General features: G+C 43.4%; 1 protein-coding gene across 3 annotated transcripts in view; it reads right to left on the minus strand.

Moving 5' to 3' along the window:
* LOC126272023 (CD109 antigen) overlaps positions 1–23639 on the minus strand; it is a 740173-nt gene that overhangs the window by 212123 nt on the left and 504411 nt on the right. The window lies entirely within an intron of this gene.

Consider the following 23639-nt stretch of genomic DNA (forward strand, 5'->3'; position numbering starts at 1 on the left):
GGCAGTCATTTTTCCCTTGTTCTGTTGGGAGTGGAACAGGGAGAGAAGATGCTAGTTGTGGTACGAGGTACCCTCCGCGCCACGCACCGTATGGTGGATTGCGGAGTATGTATGTAGATGTAGATGCCTAGTAAGCAGGAGACACCGGGTTCGAATCCCGGTCTGACACAGGTTTTCGCTCGTGGCCGCTGACATCGTGAATTCCACCCCTTTCCTTTCCTCCCCCCCCCCCCCCCCCCGCAACTTTCAATTTCGTTCACGGTGTGGTCATGGACGCGTCACAATACGATAGCTTCTTTCTATCTTTCTGTCGCGTCTTCACATTATGCCACCTTACCGAGGCAGTTCCATACCATCGACTGGCATATACAGAAAACACTTACGTTAGCCCTGGAGAGTGACGTGACGGCATGGTACGATTGGTAGCACACCTATCTGCGCTCCTAAGAGCCCACTTTGCTCTTTTAAAGAGGCGACTACGTTTCTTATTTTATCGTACATCCCTGCGGGGCAGACGAACACCAGACCGTGCCTCCTAGACTGCGTTCAGAGTGACACAGCGACAGCGGTCGGCAGACGCAGTCGCCCGATCCTGCCCAATATCGTCGGCAGACGGACTGGGCACAGTGCGTCCGACCTCCTCGGTCAGCTTTTGGCGTGGTCAAGAGAGTCTGACAAGGGGACGCTCCACGCTCCATACTGTAAAACACGGATTTTGATGCGCTTCAAATATGTTGTAGAGGCATTTACGCTGAGTACCTGGTTTGGTTTTTTTTTTTTTTGCGAAGGGCCTTGGTTTTTGAGAAAATCGATTTTGAAGTTCATTGCGCGCTGCGTACTTCGTACCATTACATGTATTTCGAGCAGGTCAGCGTAGCGCAATGGTAAAGGTTCACGGATACCGCTGTGGAGGTACCGTATTCGAATCCTTTCGTGTACTTTTTTAAAAAAATCGATCGATTTTTCAATTTTATATCAAAGAGTATCAACAAACAGTGTAAGGTGTGCGAAATTATAAAGATATATTCAGTAATTAATTTTTTCAAATATTCATTCCGTTTGTGGTTCGTATCATATTCTCCCACACCATCATCTTCGTTGAAATCTATCAATTCATCATCAATAATGATCTGTCTTTCGGCCAAGAGATCCTGTATTGCGATACATATCTCACCGCCAATTGCAACGGAATTGGCAGAGATCACGCTAGCCGGTGTATTCGTTACGAGATTCAAATCGCAGAGTAGATTTTCGGCGTATTTAATGGCATTTCTGATTTCGCCTTTTGATTCTTCGTTGAACTCCTCTACTTGGGGATCTTCTTCTGGGCGCACTACTGCAGAAACACTTGGTGCTTCCATTTCACAGAATTTTTCTAACACACAGCACTAGAGACGCTCTGCAAGCAACTGAAGCTGTAGTTAGATGCGAACGTAAAGGAATGCCACTCATATCCTCATTGGCCAAGAGCTAGGGTTCCCGTTACGGCTAACGGTATTCACGGGAGAGGGGACGATAATGGACATAGATCGATTTCAGGAAATACAAGAAGAGACTGTTGTACGAGTATATGGAACTCCAACTGCGAACCACAAACGGAATGAATATTTGAAAAAATTAATTACTGAATATATCTTAATAACTTCGCACACCTTACACTGTTTGTTGATATTCTTTGAAATAAAATTGAAAATTTCTGTCGATTTTGAAAAAAGAAAAAAACTACACGACCAGGATTCGAACATGGTGCCTCCAGCGCCTTAGCCGTGAACCTTAACCGCTGCGCTACACTCACTTGCTCGAGATACATGTAATGCTATCGTTAAGCGGGTAATGAACTTTAAACTCCGGTTCTAGGCGCGCAGTCCGGAACCGTGCGGCTGCTACGGTCGCAGGTTCGAACCTGCCTCGGGCATGGATGTATGTGATGTCCTTAGGTTAGTTAGGTTTAAGTAGTTCTAAGTTCTAGGGGACTGATGACCACAGCAGTTGAGTCCCATAGTGCTCAGAGCCATTTGAACCATTTTTTTGAACTTCAAACTCCATTTTCTCAAAAGCTAAGGGCCATCGCTAAAAAACCAGATATCCAGGTACTCAGCGTAAGTGCCTCTACAACATATTCGAAGAGTATCAAAAGCCGTGATTTGCAGTATGGAGGGTCCCCTTGTGAGTAGGTTCGAATCTGTTTTTTGAAGGAGCGTACACACTATTTTAACATCCTTGGGCGTGATGGATGCCACGACGCCTCTGTCCTTAGAGAAGAGTTCAGCATCGCGACTTTTGCTATTACAAAGACGTCGAATGCATGTAAACTAAGGTACATATGTTTCGAAAAAAGACTGGTGATTACTGTACACTCTTTCCTTTGTTATTTAAATAACCAGGCAAGCTTTACGAACATACAAACGAGATGAAAAGAGAAACATGATGTTTCGTACTGAAATAAAAAGCGAGACTACAAACTGCACAACTTCAAATAAATTGAGCCAAAGAAGTATGTGGCACTCACCATACACTGACAGTCATTCAGCATGTGTGAAAGAGACAGACATAAATTTTAGAATAAGATAAGACCTAAGGCACTGAACAGTGGAGACGCGTACACAAAATTTGTAATACTCCATTCAACCTACTCACCACCCCTCTATCGGCATAATAATACTTTGTAGACAGCCCAAAAAAATGGTCACTACAGTGACGTTAAGTATAAGATACCGGACACCACTTACCTCACCCAAAAAAATTATTAACAAGTTTGTTTGTGTGGCCATCCTCCGCAGCAAGCATATAAATACTTGTTTTGTAAACAAAATTGCCTTTTCCTGTTGCTAGTTACTTTATTTATCCCAAACGCGTTTCACCTTCTCTTGTTCTAATACATCTTCAGTGGGATATATAACGATACAGTTTTGTTAGTTATAGATTATCAAAAAGTTCACTTCGCGATTTTATGTAAAAAGTAATTACTTACGATTTGCTGATCTGTGTTTCCTCACATCTGGTCTGGAGATCGCACTACCACTTTGATCACTGCCATGTAATCACATCTTTGTGCTTCGTCTTCCATACGCTTTTCATCATCTTTCTCACTCTTTTTTGTGATGGACTATCGTTCTTTTGTCACTCGATACAACTATTTCATCGTACACTGTCTTTCATATCGTAAATATTGCGAGTCTATTACGTGTTTCATCTACTTTCGTATGTTTACCTATTTGTTGCCGACGTAGCGAAGCATATGTTAGGCAAAAGGCGTTTGGGGTTAATAAAGTAACTACCAGCAGGAGAAGGCAGTTTTATTTACAAAACAAGTAAAAGAATTATATTTTGAGGTTGTAATTTCCGATAAAGATTTTTGCCTAGTTATCATTTCCATTAAAGCTGTGCGACTTCAGTCCTCGGATTCCGAGCTATATCCCGCTTGCGGCATTTTTCACCCTCAGAACGCCACAAACTACTACTTTCTAAACCTATCAGCTTCTCGGAGTCCATACTTCGATCGAAGAAAACAAACTGACGATGTGAATTCCAGCGGTCGTCGTCCGTAGTGTAACGCGTGAGCGATGAGATGGGCTGCATTGCAATCGCCCACGTGCTGATCTAAAAAGATCGTCCATCTTCGGCCGATGACGGGTCGTCGGCGGAACTCACCGACGTCGGTGCCACTGTGTCCACGGCCTTGGAGTTCGAGACACCCCAACACAGCGAACCGCAAAGTGAATTCCTAGATGACGGGGTAAGATAAGTGACAACGCAGCCCATGCTGGTCGGGCGATAAGCGGGCAGCGCGTCGAGCACATTTGCCTATGGAAATGTCGGCGCCACGGCAGCGGCTGCAGCAGACCTGCGAGAGAGAGACGTAGGGGGTAGGGAGCCCTGCCACCCCTGGGGTGTGGCCGGCTGTCGCAGCAGCTGCAGCTCCCGCAGTCAGATGTAAATGTTATCGGGAGGGCGCGTGGCGGCGGCGGCTGCTGCCGGTGAAGGATAGCCCTGCTGTTGCTACCGGTCCAGACCCACAGCCAGAGTCAGCCGCAGGAGGGACACGCCCCATATCGGGGCTCTGGCGCGGTCGTTGTAGGCCTGACACAGCGGTCAGGGTGTCTTCGCAAAACTGAACGGAGTTTTCGCTTCGCCGACGACCGTCATCGTCCGAAGACGGACCATCTTTTTAGATCAGCACGTCAGCGCGGTGTGTGTGTGTGTGTGTGTGTGTGTGTGTGTGTGTGTGTGTGTGTGTGTGTGTGTGTGCGCGTGTAGGAAGCCGACTACGTCCTTCTAAAAGGACCCATCATAGGGTTTTTGCAAATACAGCTGTCTAGATTGACAAATTTATCTTCATCTACTAGGACGTTTCGGCTGACGCTATCATCATCAGACAAAAACCTACAACTCGTGATACAAAACTATCAGATTTAACAAAATGTAAGCATAATCAGGCCATCAGTTCATCGTCAACGAAGCGCTTACGCATAGCTTTTATTTTAAGGTGTACCCAAACCAAAAGGAGACGGCAGCAGTATGCAAATAAATGTTAGTAACAGTATTATAATTACACTTCATGTTGAACAGTACATCTGTACTTAATTGCCACTGATATTGGTACAGCGATCCCAGCGGGTAGAAAGTGAGTGGATGGCTTCAGTGTAGGTGCTTGGGGGATCGAGTTTTCTAAGGTGTCTCGCCCTTCTTTGTCACAAGTGAACCTCTGACCTTTCAGAGATTATTTTCAAAGACCGAAGATATGGGAGTCACAGGGCGCAGTGTACTTGCTGTGACGAGGATATTCCAGGATTTCCCATCGAAATTTCTGAAGATGCTCAAGGGTTTTCTTGGCCGCGCAATCCCGCCTCATAACGCTGACACCACACAGGGATATTGTGCACCATGCGCAAAACCGCTCTCCGTACACCACTTTCAGCTCGCAATAAACCTGTGAAGCATGCCGCCTTCCTCCTGCGCGAAGTAATCGCACAACCGCTCTTTGTGCTGACTGGGAGGAATCCATCATGCAACGAATTACGGAAACAACTCTCCACAAATGAGGAAATGGTTGCGAAGGCGTCAACTCTGCTTATGCAACCGGGAACACGTCCACACTGTCTCTAGGTAAAAACAATCACCCACATACAGCGCCGCTGCACGAAAGGTCTGTTTTCAGCAGTGTATACCTTATATACCTGACACTGATGATGTTATCATCTTTGCCCCCCCCCCCCGGCCCGTAATCTGGTGGTGAGTGAAAGAAATGTAAGGTGACGACTGTCAACACATTATACAATTGCATAAACTTTACGTATTTAAATAGAGTTACAAAGTACACACTGCTTTTTCTGATGCCCTGTGTCATTTGTAATAATATCAACAACTGTCATTCAGTACAATAGATTACGTTTTACTAGTGTATAACATGATGCATTATCTTTTCTCCTCCTCAAATGGTGCTTGAAAACGATTTAAATGAGTAAATATTTAATTTGGCAGTGTACTGTGACTCACATCAAGAGTAGGCCTAATACGTTACATTTAGACTATCAATTTGCTTGCGTGCTTGCCTACTTAGCATAGTATTTCAGCTATCACATATTTTTCTGCAGTTATACGCATAGCCATGTTAGTTTTGCGACACTGCTTCCTTAGGCCTATCTTCTAAAATGTCTACTTTTATTAGGTATAGAAAATTGGCACTGGATTACATACTTATAAGTTTGTGTATCAATTTAGTGACTATGTGTATATGTGAAAACTGACCCGCCAGGGTAGCCGAGGGCGCTAATGCGCTGCTTCCAGAACTCGGTTAGGCGCGCCGGCCCCGAATCGAATCCGCCCGGCGGATTAACGACGAGTGCTGGTATGCCGGATGGTTTTCAGTCTGTTTTCCACATAGCGCTAGGTGAATACCGGGCTGGTCCCCACGTACCGTCTCAGTTACACCAATCACCGACATTTGAAAACGTTCGCACTATTACATGGCTTCACTAGAAGCAGACAGCTGGGGTCACTAATTCCGTTCTGGGGGCGGGGGCGGGGGGGGGGGGGGGGGGCGGCGGCGGTAGGAAGGGCATCCGGCCCCCTCAGCTACTACCACTGCCAAATCAATAGTAACATATAGTAACAGGGCCGACCCCGCGTTGAAGCGGGACAAAGGCCCCAAGAAATTAGTGACGCTTGCGCATTCGTTACACTGCAGACATTTTAGAGTACTGTCACACTTGACATGCATCACTGATGTGGAGAATGATTGGAAAGAACATTTTGGGATATGAGAAGTATCACGGATGTGGAAAATAATTCATTTATGACTCTGTTGCCTATTAAACCAAGCATTATACATATAACGAAAAATTATCTTTTTTATTAGGCAGAAAAAGAATGTACACGTAAATAAACAGCAAAGTACGTAGACAAGTTTACTTCCATATCTCTTTAAGCTGGTTTTTCCGATCTCAGGTTCGATATCTCAAATTGTTTACTGGAGCAAACGCTAAGTCCTGTTAAATTTTTGCACGTTCATGTTTGCACGTTATTACGGAAACTCTCTGCATTATGGTCCAGTGCCCACTGCTTAATACAACTACCTGCTCACAACTGAATGCTCGAATGCACCTTCATTGTTGGTAGTTAGTTCAAGCTGTCACCATGGTTAAAGCACTGACTCCTCTTTTACGCCACGAATAAAGTCAGATTCGGAACTTATTGACGTACAATGTATCTACCAGGTGTAGATGTATGAAACCAGAATTTGGTTGCAGTAATTACATATCTGTTGTTTGAAACTGATAAACAATATTTTATTCAAAATAATCTCCATTGCTATTTATACATTTCCCCCATGTCTCCAGTAGGCTATTATTGCCACACCAAAAAAAACGATTCTTCTTTTGAAGCGAATCGGTCAGCGAGCCATTTTCATACATTTTAATACGAACTGAAGCGTTGTTCGGCTAGAGCGTGTCAAAGTGATGCAAATACATGATAATCGGAAGAAGCCAAGCCTGGAAAGTAAGCCGCATGGTCTGGTATTTCCCAACTAAACGCCTCGACAGTTTCCCTGATCCGTTTTGCTGTGTGTGATGGGGCGTTATCATGGAGCAATATGACTATGTTGCCTTTTTCCATATTCCGGTGGTTTTTCGCGTAACGCTCGACTGAAATCGACTATTTGCTGTTGATAGCGATCACTGTTAACGGTTTCACCAGTTTTTAGCAGCTCATAATAGATGACACCATTCCGATCCCACCAAAAACGGAGCTCTGTCTTTTTTCCAAAGCGATTTTGTGTTGCAGCGGATATCGATGGTTTGCCTTAATTCACCCACGATTTACGACGCTTAGGATTTACAAAATACATCAATTTTTCGTCACCTGTCACTAATCGTTGGAGAAGCTACTTGGTTTTGTATCTGGCGAGCAGCATTTCACAAATTGTCTTTCAATTTGCTTGCTGTCTCTAATTCAGTTTATGCGGAACCCATTTTCCCCACCTTTCCCATAGCTTTCAATCGAAGAGAAACGGCTTTCTGCGTCATATTCAGTTGTTCCGCGGGTTCCTGTTGTGTTTGAAATCTTCATCCAATATGGCTTGCAATTCGTTGTCTTAGAAATTTTTCGGTGCTTTCCCGTACTCGTCGTTTCTCAGGTCAAAATCACCACTTTTGAATTTCTTGAACCACTCGAGACACTGTTTTCCCACGAGCATGTTCGCCGAAAGCATGGACACGCACAAGTTTTCTTCACATGATAACAGAAACCGATTGCTGTACGCAAATCGTAGTCCGTCGGCACAAAACTTGACACGTTCGGGTTTGAAACAGATACCGGTGTATGGAACTTGGGTTACTGTTTTTTGACATTCGTCATCAGGCGTTACAGGAAGCAGATAGCGCTGCAGACGCGGTCTCAACGGGCCCTACGTTACGGCTATCACCATCTAAAGAGAAAGTGCGGTTTCATACTTCTACACCTAGTAAATATCGTAGCTCGGGTCTTAGCCGCCTCTTGTTTTTATCCTGACAAGGGGCTGGGAATAGGGGAAACGTGTAATACAGATTCGTACTTAAAAAGTATGTTATACGTACATAGCGTACATTTTTGGATTTTAGGATAAAAATGTGCACTGTAGAGCGATGGTAATGAATCCCAAATAAAAGAAGTGAAAGGCGTAAGGAAATAACTTGTTGCTGTCGTTGTGGTCTTCAGTCCTGAGACTGGTTTGATGCAGCTCTCCATGCTACTCTATCCTATACAAGCTTCTTCATCTCCCAGTAGCTACAGCAACCTACATCTTTCTGAATCTGCTTAGTGTATTCATCTCTTGGTCTCCCTCTACGATTATTACCCTCCACGCTGCCCTCTAATACTAAAATGGTGATCCCTTGATGCCTCAGAACATGCCCCAAATACCGATCCCTTCTTCGAGTCAAGTTGTGCCACATATTTCTCTTCTCCTCAACTCTATTCGATACCTCCTCATTAGTTATGTGGTCTACGCATCTAATCTTCAGCATTCTTCTGTAGCACCACATTTCGAAAGCTCCTATTCTCTTCTTGTCCAAACTAGTTATCGTCCATGTTTCACTTCCATACATGGCTACACTCCATACAAATACTTTCAGAAACGACTTCCTGACTGTTAAATCTATACTCGATGTTAACAGATTTCCCTTCTTCAGAAACGCTTTCCTTGCCATTGCCAGTCTACATTTTATACACTCTCTACTTCGACCATCAGCAGTTACTTTGCTCCCCAAATAGCAAAACTCATCTACTGCTTTAAGCCTCTCATTTCCTAATCTAATTCCCGCACCATCACCCGATTTAATTCGATTACATTCCATTATCCTATTTTTGCTTTTGTTGATGTTCATCTTATATCGTCCTCTCAAGACACTGTTCAGCAGGTCCTTTGCTGCCTGTGACAGAATTACTATGTCATCGGCGAACCTCAAAGTTTTTATTTCTTAAAAAAAAAAAAAAAAAAGAGGGCTCTGAGCACTATGGGACTCAACTGCTGTGGTCATCAGTCCCCTAGAACTTAGAACTACTTAAACCTAACTAACCTAAGGACATCACTCACACCCATGCCCGAGGCAGGATTCGAACCTGCGACCGTAGCAGCAGCGCGGCTGCGGACTGAAGCGTCTAGAGCCGCACGGCCACAGCGGCCGGCTTTTATTTCTTCTCCCAGGATTGTAATTCCTACTCCGAATTTTTACTTAAAGCCTTTCATTTAACTGAGATGAATCTGACATGTGAAAAGGATAAGAACGAGCATTTCATAGATTAAGGAATGGCAGCAGCCACACCAAATCAACGTAACCTACGTCTTCCATCAACGAATCTCACAAAATTAACAACGCAGCCACAGTACGTTACAGATCGCGCGGGCGAAGGTCCAATCTGTGACTCAGCCGGTCGGAGTGCACTTCCCCGCCGCCACTGTCGTGGAGTGACTAACGGCAGCGCAACCGTCGTCTGTTTCCGTCGCTGCTGTCACCGCGCCGACTCGACCGCTGAGGCGCGGGTGGGTGGGTGGGTGTGTGCTAGGTGAGCTTTTGCCGCTTGGGCAGGGGCAGGAACGGCTGTGCCGCCCTACATGGAGCGCCGGAGCGGCCGGTGGCCAGCCGCCTCCGATGATGTCACAGCCCAGGCAGTGGCCGACTCTTCGAGCACTACATTCTCGCCGCACAGTCCACCCACTGTGTACTGGTTTGTCACCCACAATTCAAACACGAATGCCCGCTAGAGATGGTTCGCCGTCGTCCTCGGTTCCGTTTAAAATTTTTCTGGAATGTTCGTAACAAAAGGCGGGGACCCATCCTGACGGTTTGAGCCGCAGGAGCACGGGGCTGTGCGTTACGACACAAACAGTGCGGGCGTGTGTTCGGACCGACCGCTGCACAGTGCTTTCTTTCTCGTTAGGGACTGCTGCATACAATTCGCGTTCACGGCGCACAGGCCACCGAGTGCCACGCCGCAGCCCGCCGTCTTTTGCTGCGGTAACTGTGCGCGCTTTGCGATTCTGTCTCTCCCGCGCCGCCGCGCCACTAATTTCCGCCTTTTCCGCTCCGCACGCTGCCTTGGACTCCCAGTGAAGCGCTGCGCTAAATGCACGTCGTGTGGCCTTCCAGTCACGCCCGGTGCAGGCTATTCGACGTACGCCACTGCGTTGCCGTGTCCCTGTTTCCAAGTTTGCCTCGTGAGACTGGTTGCACACGGGTTCTGGACCTTCCGTAACAGAGCAGAAAAAAACGGCAGTTCGGCGTTAAAGGATATCAGATGTAAAAGTAATTTCGAGCGCTGTTTATAGCACCTTAAGTTGTGGACAAACGGAAGAAAATTTCAGTGACAAAGAGAAAGAACGTGATAGTTTCCCATTACTAGATAAGTGAACGTCTTAAGCACGCCACATCCTGGCAAGTATTTACAGGTATTAATCTACGTCCACATCTACATGGATACTCTGCAAATAAATTTTAAGCGCCTGGCAGAGGAATAATCGAACCACCTTCACAATTTCTATTATTCCAATCTCGTATAGTGCGCGTAAAGAATGAACACCTATATCTTTCCGTACGAGCTCTGATTTCTCTTAATTTATCGTGGTGATCGTTCCTCCCTATGTAGGTCGGTGTCAGCAAAATATTTTCGCATTCGGAGGGGAAAGCTGGTGATTGGAATTTCGTGAGGAGATTCCGTCGCAACGAAAAACGTCTTTCTTTTAACGATTTTCTCCCCAAATCCTGTATCGTTTCTGTGACACTCTCTCCCATATCTCGAGATGATACAAAACGTGCTGCCTTTCTTTGAACTTTTTCGATGTACTCCGTCAGTTCTGTCTGGTAAGGATCCCACACCGCGCAGCAGTATTGTAAAAAGAGGACGGACAAGCGTAGTGTAGGCAGTTTCCGTAGTAGGTCCGTTACATTTTCTAAGTGTCCTGCCAATAAAACGCAGTCTTTCGTTCGCCTTCCCCACAACATTTTCTGTGTGTTCCTTCCAATTTAAGTAGTTCGTAATTGTAATACCTAGGTGTTTAGTTGAATTTATGGCTTTTAGATTAGACTGATTTATCGTGTAACCGAAGTTTAACGAGTTCCTTTTAGCACTCATGTGGATAACCTCACACTTTTCGTTATTCAGGGTCAACTGCCACTTTTCGCTCCACTCAGTTATTTTTTTTCTAAATAGTTTTGCAGTTTGTTTTGATCTTCTGTTGACTTTATTAGTCGATAAACGATAACTTCATCTGCAAACAACCGAAGACGGCTGCCCAGATTGTCTCCCAAATCGTTTTTATAGATAAGGAACTGCAAAGAGCCTATAACACTACCTTGGGGAACGCCAGAAATCACTTCTGTTTTACTCGATGACTTTCCCTCAATTACTACGAACTGTGACCTCTCTAACAGGAAATCACAAACCCAGTCATATAACTCAGACGATATTCCATAAGCAAGCAATTTCACTAAGAGCCGCTTGTGTGGTACCGTGTCAAAAGCCTCCCGGAAGTCCAGAAATACGGAATCGATCTGAAATCCCTTTTCAATAGCACTCAACACTTCATGTGAATAAAGAGCTAGTTGTGTTTCACAGGAACGATGTTTTCTAAACCCAAGTTGACTATGTTCGAACACAGTGTATGTTCTAAAATCCTGCCACATATCGACGTTAACGATATGGGCCTGTAATTTAGTGGATTATTCCTACTACCTTTCTTGAATATTGGTGTGACCTGTAAAACTTTTCAGTCTTTGGATACGGATCTTTCGTCGAGCTTACGGTTGTTCACTGTTAAGTATGGAGCTAATGCATCAGCATACTCCGAAAGGAACCTAATTGGTATACAGTCTGGACCAGAAGACTTGCTTTTATTAAGTGATTTAACTTGCTTCACTACTCCGAGGATATTTACTTCTACGGCACTCGTGTCGGCGCCTGTTCTCGATTCGAATTCTGAAATATTTACTTCATCTTCTTTTGTGAAGGCATTTCGGAAGACTGTTTTTTGTAACTCTGCTTTAGCAACACTGTCTTCGATAGTATCTCCACTGCTATCGTGCAGAGAAGGCATTGTGATATGGAATGGGACCATCACGTAAAAATACATTACGGGAGACTAGAATTTGCTGAAATCCTTTTGGGAGAACGCGATGCAACTGTAAATAAAATCCCGAACAAGACGCGCTTCCGTTCCAGAGCCCGTGACACTGGACTCGTGGGAAGGGCGGCGGGGAGGGGTGGAGGGGGGGAGAGGGGGGCCGCCTGCCACCGTAGCCGGCCGTACATACGAGAGACGATTTAGCTCCCGCGAAAACTTGATAGGTAAATTTAGAAAACTTTCATTCGAAGACTGAGCGACCATTACGCTCACATCGTATACATTAAGAGAATAATTTAATACATCTCAAGGTGTCCTCAGAGGCATAGTGTGTCATTTCTTCCCCCGCTCGATACGCGAATGAAAAGAAAGAAAACTGATAATTATGGTACGATGTGCCCTCCGCCGTGCACTGTACAGGATTGCAACATGTAGATATACACGATGTTATGTACTCGTAAGTGAACGACGTCGAAAGCTCCGAGAGGATCTTCCCCAATAAAAATTTATTTTTTATTTGTTCTCTGATTGCTTCTACGTGACCCACCAGGAATTTCTGCCAACCTTTTCATCTCAGAGAGGCACTTGCGTCCTACGTCTTCAATTGTTTGTTGAATGCATTGAGATCTCCGTGTTCCCCTACAGTTTTTACCTTGTGCAACTCCCTTTACCACCATCAACGTTATTCCATGACACCCTAACCCATGTTTTATCACCATGTCCCCCTCCTTTTACCACGTATTGCTTTTCTCCATATGCTGTAGAAAACTTCTTCGTTCTTTACTTTATCAGTCCACCTAATTTTTAACATTTTTCTACAGCACCACTTATCAAATGCTTTCATTCTCTTACATTAGATACCAGCAAATCTCTCTCGGTCAGGAACGCCTTCACTGACTGTTAGTCTGCTTTTGCATGTCCTTGCTTCGTACGTCATGGGTTATTTTGCCTCCAAGGTAACAGACTTCGTCTGCTTCGTGATAACGAATATTGATGTCAAATTTCTCGCTAATCTCATTTCTGCTATTTCTCATTACTTTCGTTTTTCTTCGGTTTAGTCGCACTCCATATTCTGTACTCATTAGACTGTTCATTCCCTTCAACCGAATCTGTAATCTTTGTTCACTTTCACAGAGAATAGCTACGTGATCAGCGAATATTATCATTAATATACTTTCCGCCGAATTTTAATCCCACTCCTGGGCTTTTCTTCATTTCCGCCATTGCTTCTTTGGTGTACTGATTGAACTTTAGGTGCGAAAGACTGCATCCCTGCCTTACCCTCTTTCCAATCCGAGCACTTAGTTCTAACTCTCCCATTCTTATTGCTCCCTCTTAGTTCTTGTAGATATTGTATATTAACTGTCTTTACCAATAGCTTACTCTTATTTCTGTCAGAGTTTTGAACGCTTCTGTCAGGTCGACAAACTTGCTTCCATTATCAACCGCAATGTTAGGACAGCGTCTCTGATGGTCTTAGAAATTTGTTTTCCCCTAAAATCATTCTGATCGTCATCCAACAGATCCAACGTTCCTTCCATTTGACGATTTATCCATGAGACATCCATAGAGTACACCTGCTCCGCGAGGAAGCGAAAAGTAATAGGTAACAACTCCGTGACGATCAATACTGGGGCCACGCTCCTCTGACCTTGTCAGTGAGTAATTCTAAGCTCTACGAAATGCGCACTGCAGTACGTAGGCAACCTAACGGGTGGCATATTCTTCGGGTGTTTTTCTCTTAATGACAATCGGTAAAGTTTAATCAACATTATAGCACCTTAAAAACCCTAACAGAAAATCCGAAACTGAACAAATTTGTTCCTAAAAAGACGGATGGCAGCTAGGTCACTTCCGGTCAGTCGGCAAAGTGAGATGGATTTCGACGATACGAGTTACGTCACAGTCGTTCGGCCTCTCTGGCAAGAGAGCATCGAACAATCTGCAGGAAAGCTGCTGCCGGAGATTTATAACGGCTGCTGAGCAAAGAAATACGAGCGATATGGGACCTGTTCTAGCGGGATAAAGTCGAGGTTGTGTCACACGCGTGTGCCAGGTGCGCACGTCCAAAACACGGACACCGCCCCTAGGGGTGGCGGTTACGTCTCTCCTTCCAGGAGTTTCGCTTGCAGCGGGGGTGTTCTGTGCTTGTAATGACACATTCCGACGCAGAGACATACAATTCCTTAAAGGCTGCGCCAAAGATTAAATTGAGAGGGATGAAGAATATAATCTCTGAAATGTTCGTATTGGATTCACTTTTGTTTCATACTCCAAGAAGAAGTTAAGATACACTTTCTATTGTTACCTTGTGGGGGATGGACGTAATTTTGGGTGTGTGCGGAAAGGCAGGGTTTGTGCGACGAGCAGAGCAAGTCTTATTGTCTTGTGAATAAAAAAAATAGTGAGAAGTTTTGTCTTGTGAATAAAAAAAATAGTGAGAAGTTTTGTCTTGTGAATAAAAAAATAGTGAGAAGTTTTGTCTTGTGAATAAAAAAATAGTGAGAAGTTTCTAAGTTTTACGAGAATTATTTAAAGCGACGTAGCATTGTATTCCTTGGTTTTCACCGTCTTCGTGAAGTAAACCGATGCCGACTTAGGAAGATACACACGCTCAACAAAGAGAAGAACATCGATGGCGACTAATGAATTAATATTGTGGCAGAAGGACTAATTCTACGTCTAAATCAACAATGGCGTAGAATTCAAAAATGTAATTAATCAGAATTGTAAATTATATTATAGGCAAATTTCACGCAGCACTGAATTTGTCCGCATTTTAGCCGGTCAATACAGTCCGTAAAAAAGCCTTTCAAAAATTCCAAAAGTTAAAAATTCCATATCCATAATTTTTTCTCTTTAAAAAATCAATATTTTTTTTAAATTTATTTCGCCACATGCTGCAACGGCAATCTCCAGCCGCCACCGGGAGATTGTACACCGTAACGGAAACATCACCAGGAACGTTCTAATGCTTTGCGCAGTCGTAATACGGTGGGAAAATTCGACCTAGTTGTCATTACAGCTTTTTAATCATTCGGTTTACGCGAGAAAAATATTGATGCCATACGTTCGATCAACAAATGTTGTATAACGATGATATAGTGTACCAGGTGTACCGGTATGAAATGAACTGTTTTTTTAATGATGAAACACTAATTTTGAATTAAAAAGTAAAAACATTTTATTCAAAGTACTGACCATTGCTTTCTATACATTTTGACCACGTTTCTGGCAATTTGTGGGCACCACGCCAATAGAAATGTTCGTCTTTTGAAGCAAACCAATCGGACACCCAATTTTCGATTTCTTTGCAGGAATCGAAGTGTTCCTCAGCCAATGCGTGTCCCATTGATGAAAACAAATGGTAGTCGGAAGGGGCCAAGTCTGGTGAATACGGCGGGTGGGGTAGCAGCTCCCAGCCAAGTGTTTTGATTTTATGGCTCTGAGCACTATGGGACTTAACATCTGAGGTCATCAGTCCCCTAGAACTCAGAACTACTTAAACCTAACTAACCTAAGGACATCACACACATCCATGGCCGAGGCAGGATTCGAACCTGCGACCATAGCAGTCTCGCGGTTCCGGACTGAAGCGCCTAGAAGCGCATGGTCACCGAGGCCGGCGTTTTGATTGTATCCTGGAGCAGTTTTGCTTTGTGTGCAGGTGCATTGTCATGTAAAAAAAATTACTTTGCCATGTCATCTGGCCCATTCTGGTCTTTTTTTCGATCAATGCATAGTTCAAATTGATCATTAGTTGTCTGTAGCGATTAGTATTCAAAGTTTCACCGGGTTTTAGAAGCTCATGATACAACACACCTTTCTGATCCCACCAAACACAGAGCATTGTTTTCTTGCTGAATTGATTTGGTTTTGCAGTCGATGTTGATGGTTGTCGCGGATTAACCAATAATTTTTCCCGTTTAGGATTCTTAAAATAAATCCATTTTTCATCGCCAATAACAATTCGATGCAAAACTGATTTTCTTTCATGTCTTTGAAGCAAAATTTGATAAATGGTTTAGGTTTTCCATCTGTCTTTCATTCAATTCATGTAGCACCAATTTTCCACACTTTTGGAACTTTTCCATAGCATTCAAACGGTCAGAAATTGTTTGTTGTGCAACATTTAGCATTGCTGCCATTTGCTTCTGACTCAAAGTATCATCTTCATCGAATATTGCTTGCAATTCGGCGTCTTGGAAGTTTTTTGGTGGTCTTCCACGTTCTTCATTTCTTACATCAAAATCATTATTTCTGAACCGTTGCAACCATCTTTTGCATGTTGCTTCTGATAAAGCATGATCACCATATGCCTCGACAAGCATTCGATGCGACTCTGCTGTTTTTCAAATGAAAACAAAAAATTAATGCTTTCCGCAAATCATCACTTTCTGGTACAAAATTTGACATTGTTAACACGACGAAAGTACATGATGTTATTTGTTCCATGACTTGTTGTATACTAAATATCTATGACAGATGTCATACCAACCAAAAAAAAAATAAAAAAAATAAAGGCTCGTTCACAACAATTGTTCCCTATCGACACATTTGTATCTTAACGCTCATTTCATACCGGCGCTCAGTCTGGAACCGCGCGAATGCTACGGTCGCAGGTTCGAATCCTGCCTCGGGTATGGATGTGTGTGATGTCCTTAGGTTAGTTAGGTTTAAGTAGTTCTAAGTTCTAGGGGACTGATGACCACATATGTTAAGTCCCATAGTGCTCAGAGCCATTTGCACCATTTCATACCGCTACACCTGGTATATCTGTGTGCGATGACTCTGGATAACAGTTTATGAAGGACGGCTTTAAGAATGGCTTGTTTCTAATGCCCGATAGAAGTTTCAGCTGAAAAGAAACAACCGGGAAATACTGTAACACACTAAACATCCAAGAACGCAATTAAAAGCAGCACACACAGAGAATATGTATGTGACACACAATATGGTTCTGCATTAATTGAATGAACCTGTCAACTCGTGTCTTTATATTCATCGTTTGGATTTTTAGCTCTCGTCCTTTCTCTTTGCATTTGTAGTTAAATTATAGGGTATGGGTTCCGCCTTTTTGCCAACACATTGCTTTTTCCTTTTATCCTTACATCTTTCAGCACCCCTGTGCCATCATTGTTTTTTGTTTACTGAAAAACTGTAAAAAGTGGAAATTATATTAGGTTACAACTGCTTTAACAAAGTGAGATCTTTATCTCGGTAAGTGAACACCAGCGCACTTACAGCACGCACTCAGAATGCAGAGGCCGTATTTAGAGCGACTCGTTTGCAGTCAACGAGGATATTTCATTCCATTATGACTATTACGGGAAACAATTTCGTTTATATGCCAAACCGCATGTATGTTGAAACATTCATTTTGCTCTACTAGCGGTTCTCTAGTCATTAGAAAAAAAATTAAAATGCTGTGACAGTGAACTTTCTCGATACCGCAATAAGGATTTCACAAGAATAATTAATTCACTGCTGCAATGGGGGATGCTTCACAGAAAAAGACCGAAATTTTCATTTTGCTACACCCACCAGTCGCATGGTACAATTTCTCCGCCGGATATTGTATGCAGAGCCTCCAAAAATACATACGTAGGTTACACTTGGTCGCCAGAGTACCGTACGCAAAAATCAGTAACACCGCAAACAAATCTCATAAAATGTTTGTTGCAATTGAAGAAAAATTACGGCGCTCAACACACCGTTACTGTGAAATAGATAAACATTCACGGCCTTAACGCAGAAAGTAAGTCCATGTACAACTTCGGTTTATGGCGTTACGATTTCCTCTCTCAGACCACGAATTACACGAGCCTTTGTTCTCGTAATTCCATTGGTTCTGGTTGGCAAACGTGCCTTAGTTCAGCTTTCGCAACTCGCCCACTAAGAAACGCGCTCCAGTACAGACAACAGCTCTCCGCGACACATTAGGCCACCACCCCCTCGTCGTCGGTAAATACTTGTACGCCACAGCTCAGTGAAACAGGCGCATATGCAGGAGGTGGTAGCCACAAATTATCCCGCCAACTGGAGCACAAACTTTGCGCGTGCTGCACTGGACGCTACTAAGTTTGGGGGGCAACGTGGATCATTTGAGCAGCTCGGTACTCATAAACCAAGCGAACGGACCGAACACATTCTGTGGAGTTCCCGCAAAATCTTTGCATGAAATGTTATCCTAGCTCTATGCGCTCAACCACCAGAAGCACAACTGCCGACATCACAACAATACTGCGCATAACACGTAAACTATGACAAGCATTTAACTACAATTCCGCAATTTTCAACAATAAAAGCGTCGGGCAAAGTTGTACTTTCAAGAGGGTACAAAAGAAAATAAGCCGAAACTCTCAGGGCAAATTCATAGCATACACAAGAAGGAAATACGTTATATGGACATTGTTTCAATGTAAGAACTCTTTCCGCAACTCTTCATGTTGTTGTTGTTATTGTGGTCTTCAGTCCAGAGCCTGGTTTGATGCACCTCTCTATCCTGTGCAAGCTTCATCATCTCCCAGTACCTACGGCAACCTACATCCTTCTGAATCTGTTTAGTGTACTCATCTCTTGGTCTCCCTCTACGATTTTTACCCTCCACGCTGCCCTCCAATACTAAATTGGAAATCCTCCTCATTAGTTATGTGATTTACCCATCTAATCTTCAGCACTCTCCTGTAGCAGCACATTTCGAAAGTTTCTATTCTCTTCTTATCTAAACTATTTATCGTCCACGTTTCACTTCCATACAAGGCTACACTCCATACAAATACTTTCAGAAACTACTTCCTCACACTTAAATCTATACTCGATATTAACAAATTTGTCTTCTTCAATAACGGTTTCCTCGCCATTGCCAGCCTACATTTTATATCCTCTCTACTTCGACCATAATTAATTATTTTGCTCCCCAACTAGCAAAACCTGTGCCGGTCGCGGTGGTCTCGCGGTTCTAGGCGCGCAGTCCGGAACCGTGCGACTGCTACGGTCGCAGGTTCGAATCCTGCCTCGGGCATGGATGTGTGTGATGTCCTTAGGTTAGTTAGGTTTATGTAGTTCTAAGTTATAGGGGACTAATGACCACAGCAGTTGAGTCCCATAGTGCTCAGAGCCATTTGAACCATTTTTGAACTAGCAAAACTCATTTATTACTTTAAGCGTCTCATTTCCTAATCTAATTCCCGCAGAATCACCCGATTTAATTCGACTACATTCCATTATCCTCATTCTGCTTTTGTTGATGTTCATCTTATATCCTCCTTTCAAGACACTGTCCATTCCGCTCAGCTGCTCTTCCAGGTCCTTTGCTGTCTCTGACAGAATTACAGTGTCATCGGCGAACCTCAAAGTTTTTATTTTTTCTCCATGAATTGTAATACCTACTCCGAACTTTTCTTTCGTTTCGTTTCCTTTACTGCTTGCTCAATATACAGATTGAATAGCATCGGGGATAGGCTACAATCCTGTCTTACTACCTTCCCAACCACTGCTTCCCTTTCATGTCCCTCGACTCTTATAACTGCCATCTGGTTTCTGTACAAATTGTAAATAGCCTTTTGCTGCCTGTATTTTACCCCTGCCACCTTCAGAATTTGAAAGAGAGTATTCCAGTCAACATTGTCAAAAGCTTTCTATAAGTCTACAAATGCTAGAGACGTAGGTTTGCTTTTCCTTAATCTATTTTCTAATATAAGTCGTAGGGTCAGTATTGCCTCACATGTTCCAACATTTCTACGGAAATCAAACTGATGTTCCCCGAGGTCGGCTTCTACCAGTTTTTCCATTCGTCTGTAGAGAATTCGCGTTAATATTTTGCAGCCGTGGCTTATTAAACTGGTAGTTCGGTAATTTTCATTTTTGTCAACACTTGCTTACTTTGGGAGTGGAATTATTATATTCTTCTTGAAGTCTGAGGGTATATCGCCTGTCTCATACATCTTGCTCACCAGATGGTAGATTTTTGTCAGGGCTGGCTCTCCCAAGGCTATCAGTAGTTCTAATGGAATGTTGTCTACTCCCGGGGCCTTGTTTCGACTTAGGTCTTTCAGTGCTCTGTCAAACTCTTCACGCAGTTATCATATCTTCCATTTCATCTTCATCTGCATTCTCTTCCATTTCCATAATACTGTCGCTCTTGTATAGACCCTCTATACACGTCTTCCCACTTTTTTCCTTTCGCTTCTTTGCTTAGAACTGGGTTTCCATCTGAGCTCTTGATATTCATGCAAGTGGTTCTCTTTTCTCCGTAGGTCTCTTTATTTTCCTGTAGGCCAACTCTCCATAGCACGCCTATACTAATCTTGAGAAAAAAGTGTTGATTGTAGGGAAGGCCAATGGCCGACCTGGATTTATTCGGAGAATTATAGAAAGGTGCAGCTCGTGTGTAAAGGAGACGTCGCCAGGGTTTAGGATCGGCAACAGGTTATGTTGAAGCAATTGACAGCCGTGCGTGCTTCTAGATTCGTTACCGGTACGGTCGATCAACATGCAAGTGTCAACTCAAGTGAGACGGGGAGGCGCCGTTCTTTGCGCGGAACACTCTTGGCGAGATTTACAGAACCGGCATTTGTGACAGACGGCAGAACGATGGAACATCTAGCGTAAGGACCGCGAAGGCAAAATATGGGGCAAGTACCGAATCATACTGACAGTAGTTTTTCCCTCGCTCCGTTTGTTAGTGGAACAGGTAAAGGGTGTGACTAGCAGTACTATAAGGTACCCTCTGTCATGCGCCGTACTGTGACTTCTGGGGTAAGTGTGCAGATTCAGTTATTTCATTAATCTTCAAACATCCACTCCACATAAATGCAGAACCTCACAGATATAAGACTTTGATGGGAGGTATGACGACACATTTCCGTATTTTAAAATATTTTTTATTCGTTACGTCGGATGATAAAGGTCAGAAATCTCAAAATAATCTGGTGGAGGCAATTTGTTTTTTCGCAATTAATCATACGGCTGCGTTCCCATAGTTCCATCAACGACGGAAGCTTTTCCAGTTGTCTATGCACATTCGACGTGTAGCGACGCCGGTATCTTTTGCTATCCCAGTGCTTAACTAATTACTAAATTAATTTCGATGTGATGATGAATGTTCCTGCAGTGACAGATTACTGCGACGGTCAAGCTAACAGCCCAAGTTGTTGGTCCTCCCGAATTGTTTCGCGTGGAGGTCTAAGCTGACCAACTAGTAGCGAGGTCCAGGAAACTCAAAAGCAGGTGGTTTACTTACCTCGTGCTCTGTAAAGCTGCCTGGATGTACCCACTGGTTTTCTTCTCCGCCGGTCACAGATTCTAAGAAATGCATAAAAGCAACTGTGAATGATGGGGTGGCAAGTGGGAAAATCTGAACGCTACTTCGACGACAGTCTCCGCATAAAAGGATGTCACCTTACTATCAATAAAAGTAAGGGAAAAATGTCTTTAGAGGCAATTTAACGATAATACTAAGATCATTTGACGGATGTAGCGGTTGCTATCATTCGATGTTTAAAATGTTTTCTCCACTGTTTAACGGCAGTACCTTCGAGGAATCTAATCTTCACATGTCGGTTACCACTGCAAGCTCACTAAAATATCCACACGTAATCGCACGTAAACGACTTCCGAGGCCGAACAATGTTTTCACCAAGTTGAAGAACAAAAGACATCCACTCGCAATAAATACTGAACACTACTGTAAGACAGCTAGCTTCAGTGTTTGGCGCCTGCGTGCGCACGGCGCGTTTCTCATTGTTCCATTTAGTCGGCCGATGATTGACAACATTACATAAACATCCTAATTAATATCTGAACCTAATTTTGGAATCACTGAAATGACGGTTAGGTAACTGTGAGTGTAAAGAATGTCGGAGGCCTAGATGGAGTCCTATGTTATCATTTGAACAGTTAATATTAGTACAGTTACGGACCAGCCAGCAAGCTTGCAACGTGAATCGCCATTTTGTCTGTACTCTCCACTGCGACGAGCATCCTATCGGACCGTTCGTTATCACGCTTCGCGATCATCTGTCGCTTTGGGGGAAGGGAATGTTACTACTCATATGACAGGTAACGCACTAGGCAATATCAATACCCAAAACAGAATTTCTTGTATTTTCCACAAGATTATCAAATTATTCTACTGATATTCTAGTACAGTCAGAAACTGCTTCGGGTAGTTACGAATATCCTAAAAAATAAATAAATAAACCCCTTGTGTGCCACTTCAGGAGTAGTTGGTGAGTCTAGTGCCTTTCTTTGGCTTTGAATTTCTTTTGAGACGGAAGGTACACAACTGTAAGATCTTGCACATCCACCTCGATGGCCGCTCCACATTTCGGCTGCCGCCGTCTGGCTACCTATACTGTACGTCATAATCCTAACTGCTAGCTGGCTTACAGTAGCATCAACCTTACTACACTTAAAATAAAATGGGGAACATGGAGGAGAAATGCCCATAGGGAGCGCGCGAATGCAGTATTTGTGACTGCGAGCGCCTATAGCAGAACGAGAGGAAAAAAACTGTGCAAGAGACTGAGAAGCCAGTTGTACTCCAGTGCAAGTCTTGGGTATGACGTCAGATACTACAAGCCTAATTTATGTTGGCTTCCAGAACGTAAAATGGGAATCGTATTTCACATCTCCCACCATAAAGAAAGCCAAGAGACATTCAAAACTGTAATTACGTTTCTGATTTGTCGTGGGAGCAAGTGTCTGGCAAGTGTTCATGAGAAATTAGTGCTAATCAGCCATGATATGCGGTTAAATTCAACGTAAGGTTGGTAAATATGTTTATTTTAATTATGTAATATGATCATATTGTATGTACAGCGATAATAAGCGGCATATGCAGTATCTCATTTCCTTCAGAGAGGCTGCAACAGGAGAGTGCATCAAGGTGAAAATGCAAAGCTGTGCAAACATACTGGTGTACTGCGCACCTCCGTTAACAGTGACAGTTTTCTGAAACATTTATTTTTGCAACAGTGGGAAAAATCCAGTTCCTTCTCGTTGCAGCTTGTACTTTTGCTACACAGGCGAAAAAGCAGGAAGATAGGTTCCACGGCAAAAGGCGTCATAGGATCTGTTAAATTTGCACCAACGGTTCAGCCATCTCTTAATAAACAACAGATATCTGAACGATTAAAGAAGTTAAGTGTGCCTTTTGTCACTTATTACGAGAGAAATGTTTAAGTCATGCACAATTGTGAAACAGTTGGTAATCGACGCTGTTGAACAAAGTGAATATAATATCTTGATTCGTTAATGTGCTGCTGTTGCAAGTCAATGAAAGAGTATTTACACTACTCGCAGCTGCAGTGTCTACCTTTTCTTCTTTCGTATACCGCAGTAATATCATCTGTTGCGATATCTAGCCAAGATAATTTTGGTTTGATATGCGATATTAGTGCTTATCGTGAGCTGTCAGGTTCTCTTGCGGGTACACGATTGATGAAAGAACAATTACCGTATAAAACGCGAGATTTTTCCGCAGGAAAGTATTGCTTACCGTCAGTTGTATTCCTCTTAAATGCCGTGATCCGAGCTT

Source organism: Schistocerca gregaria, chromosome 5 (genome assembly GCF_023897955.1).
Source record: "Schistocerca gregaria isolate iqSchGreg1 chromosome 5, iqSchGreg1.2, whole genome shotgun sequence".
NCBI lineage: Eukaryota > Metazoa > Arthropoda > Insecta > Orthoptera > Acrididae > Schistocerca > Schistocerca gregaria.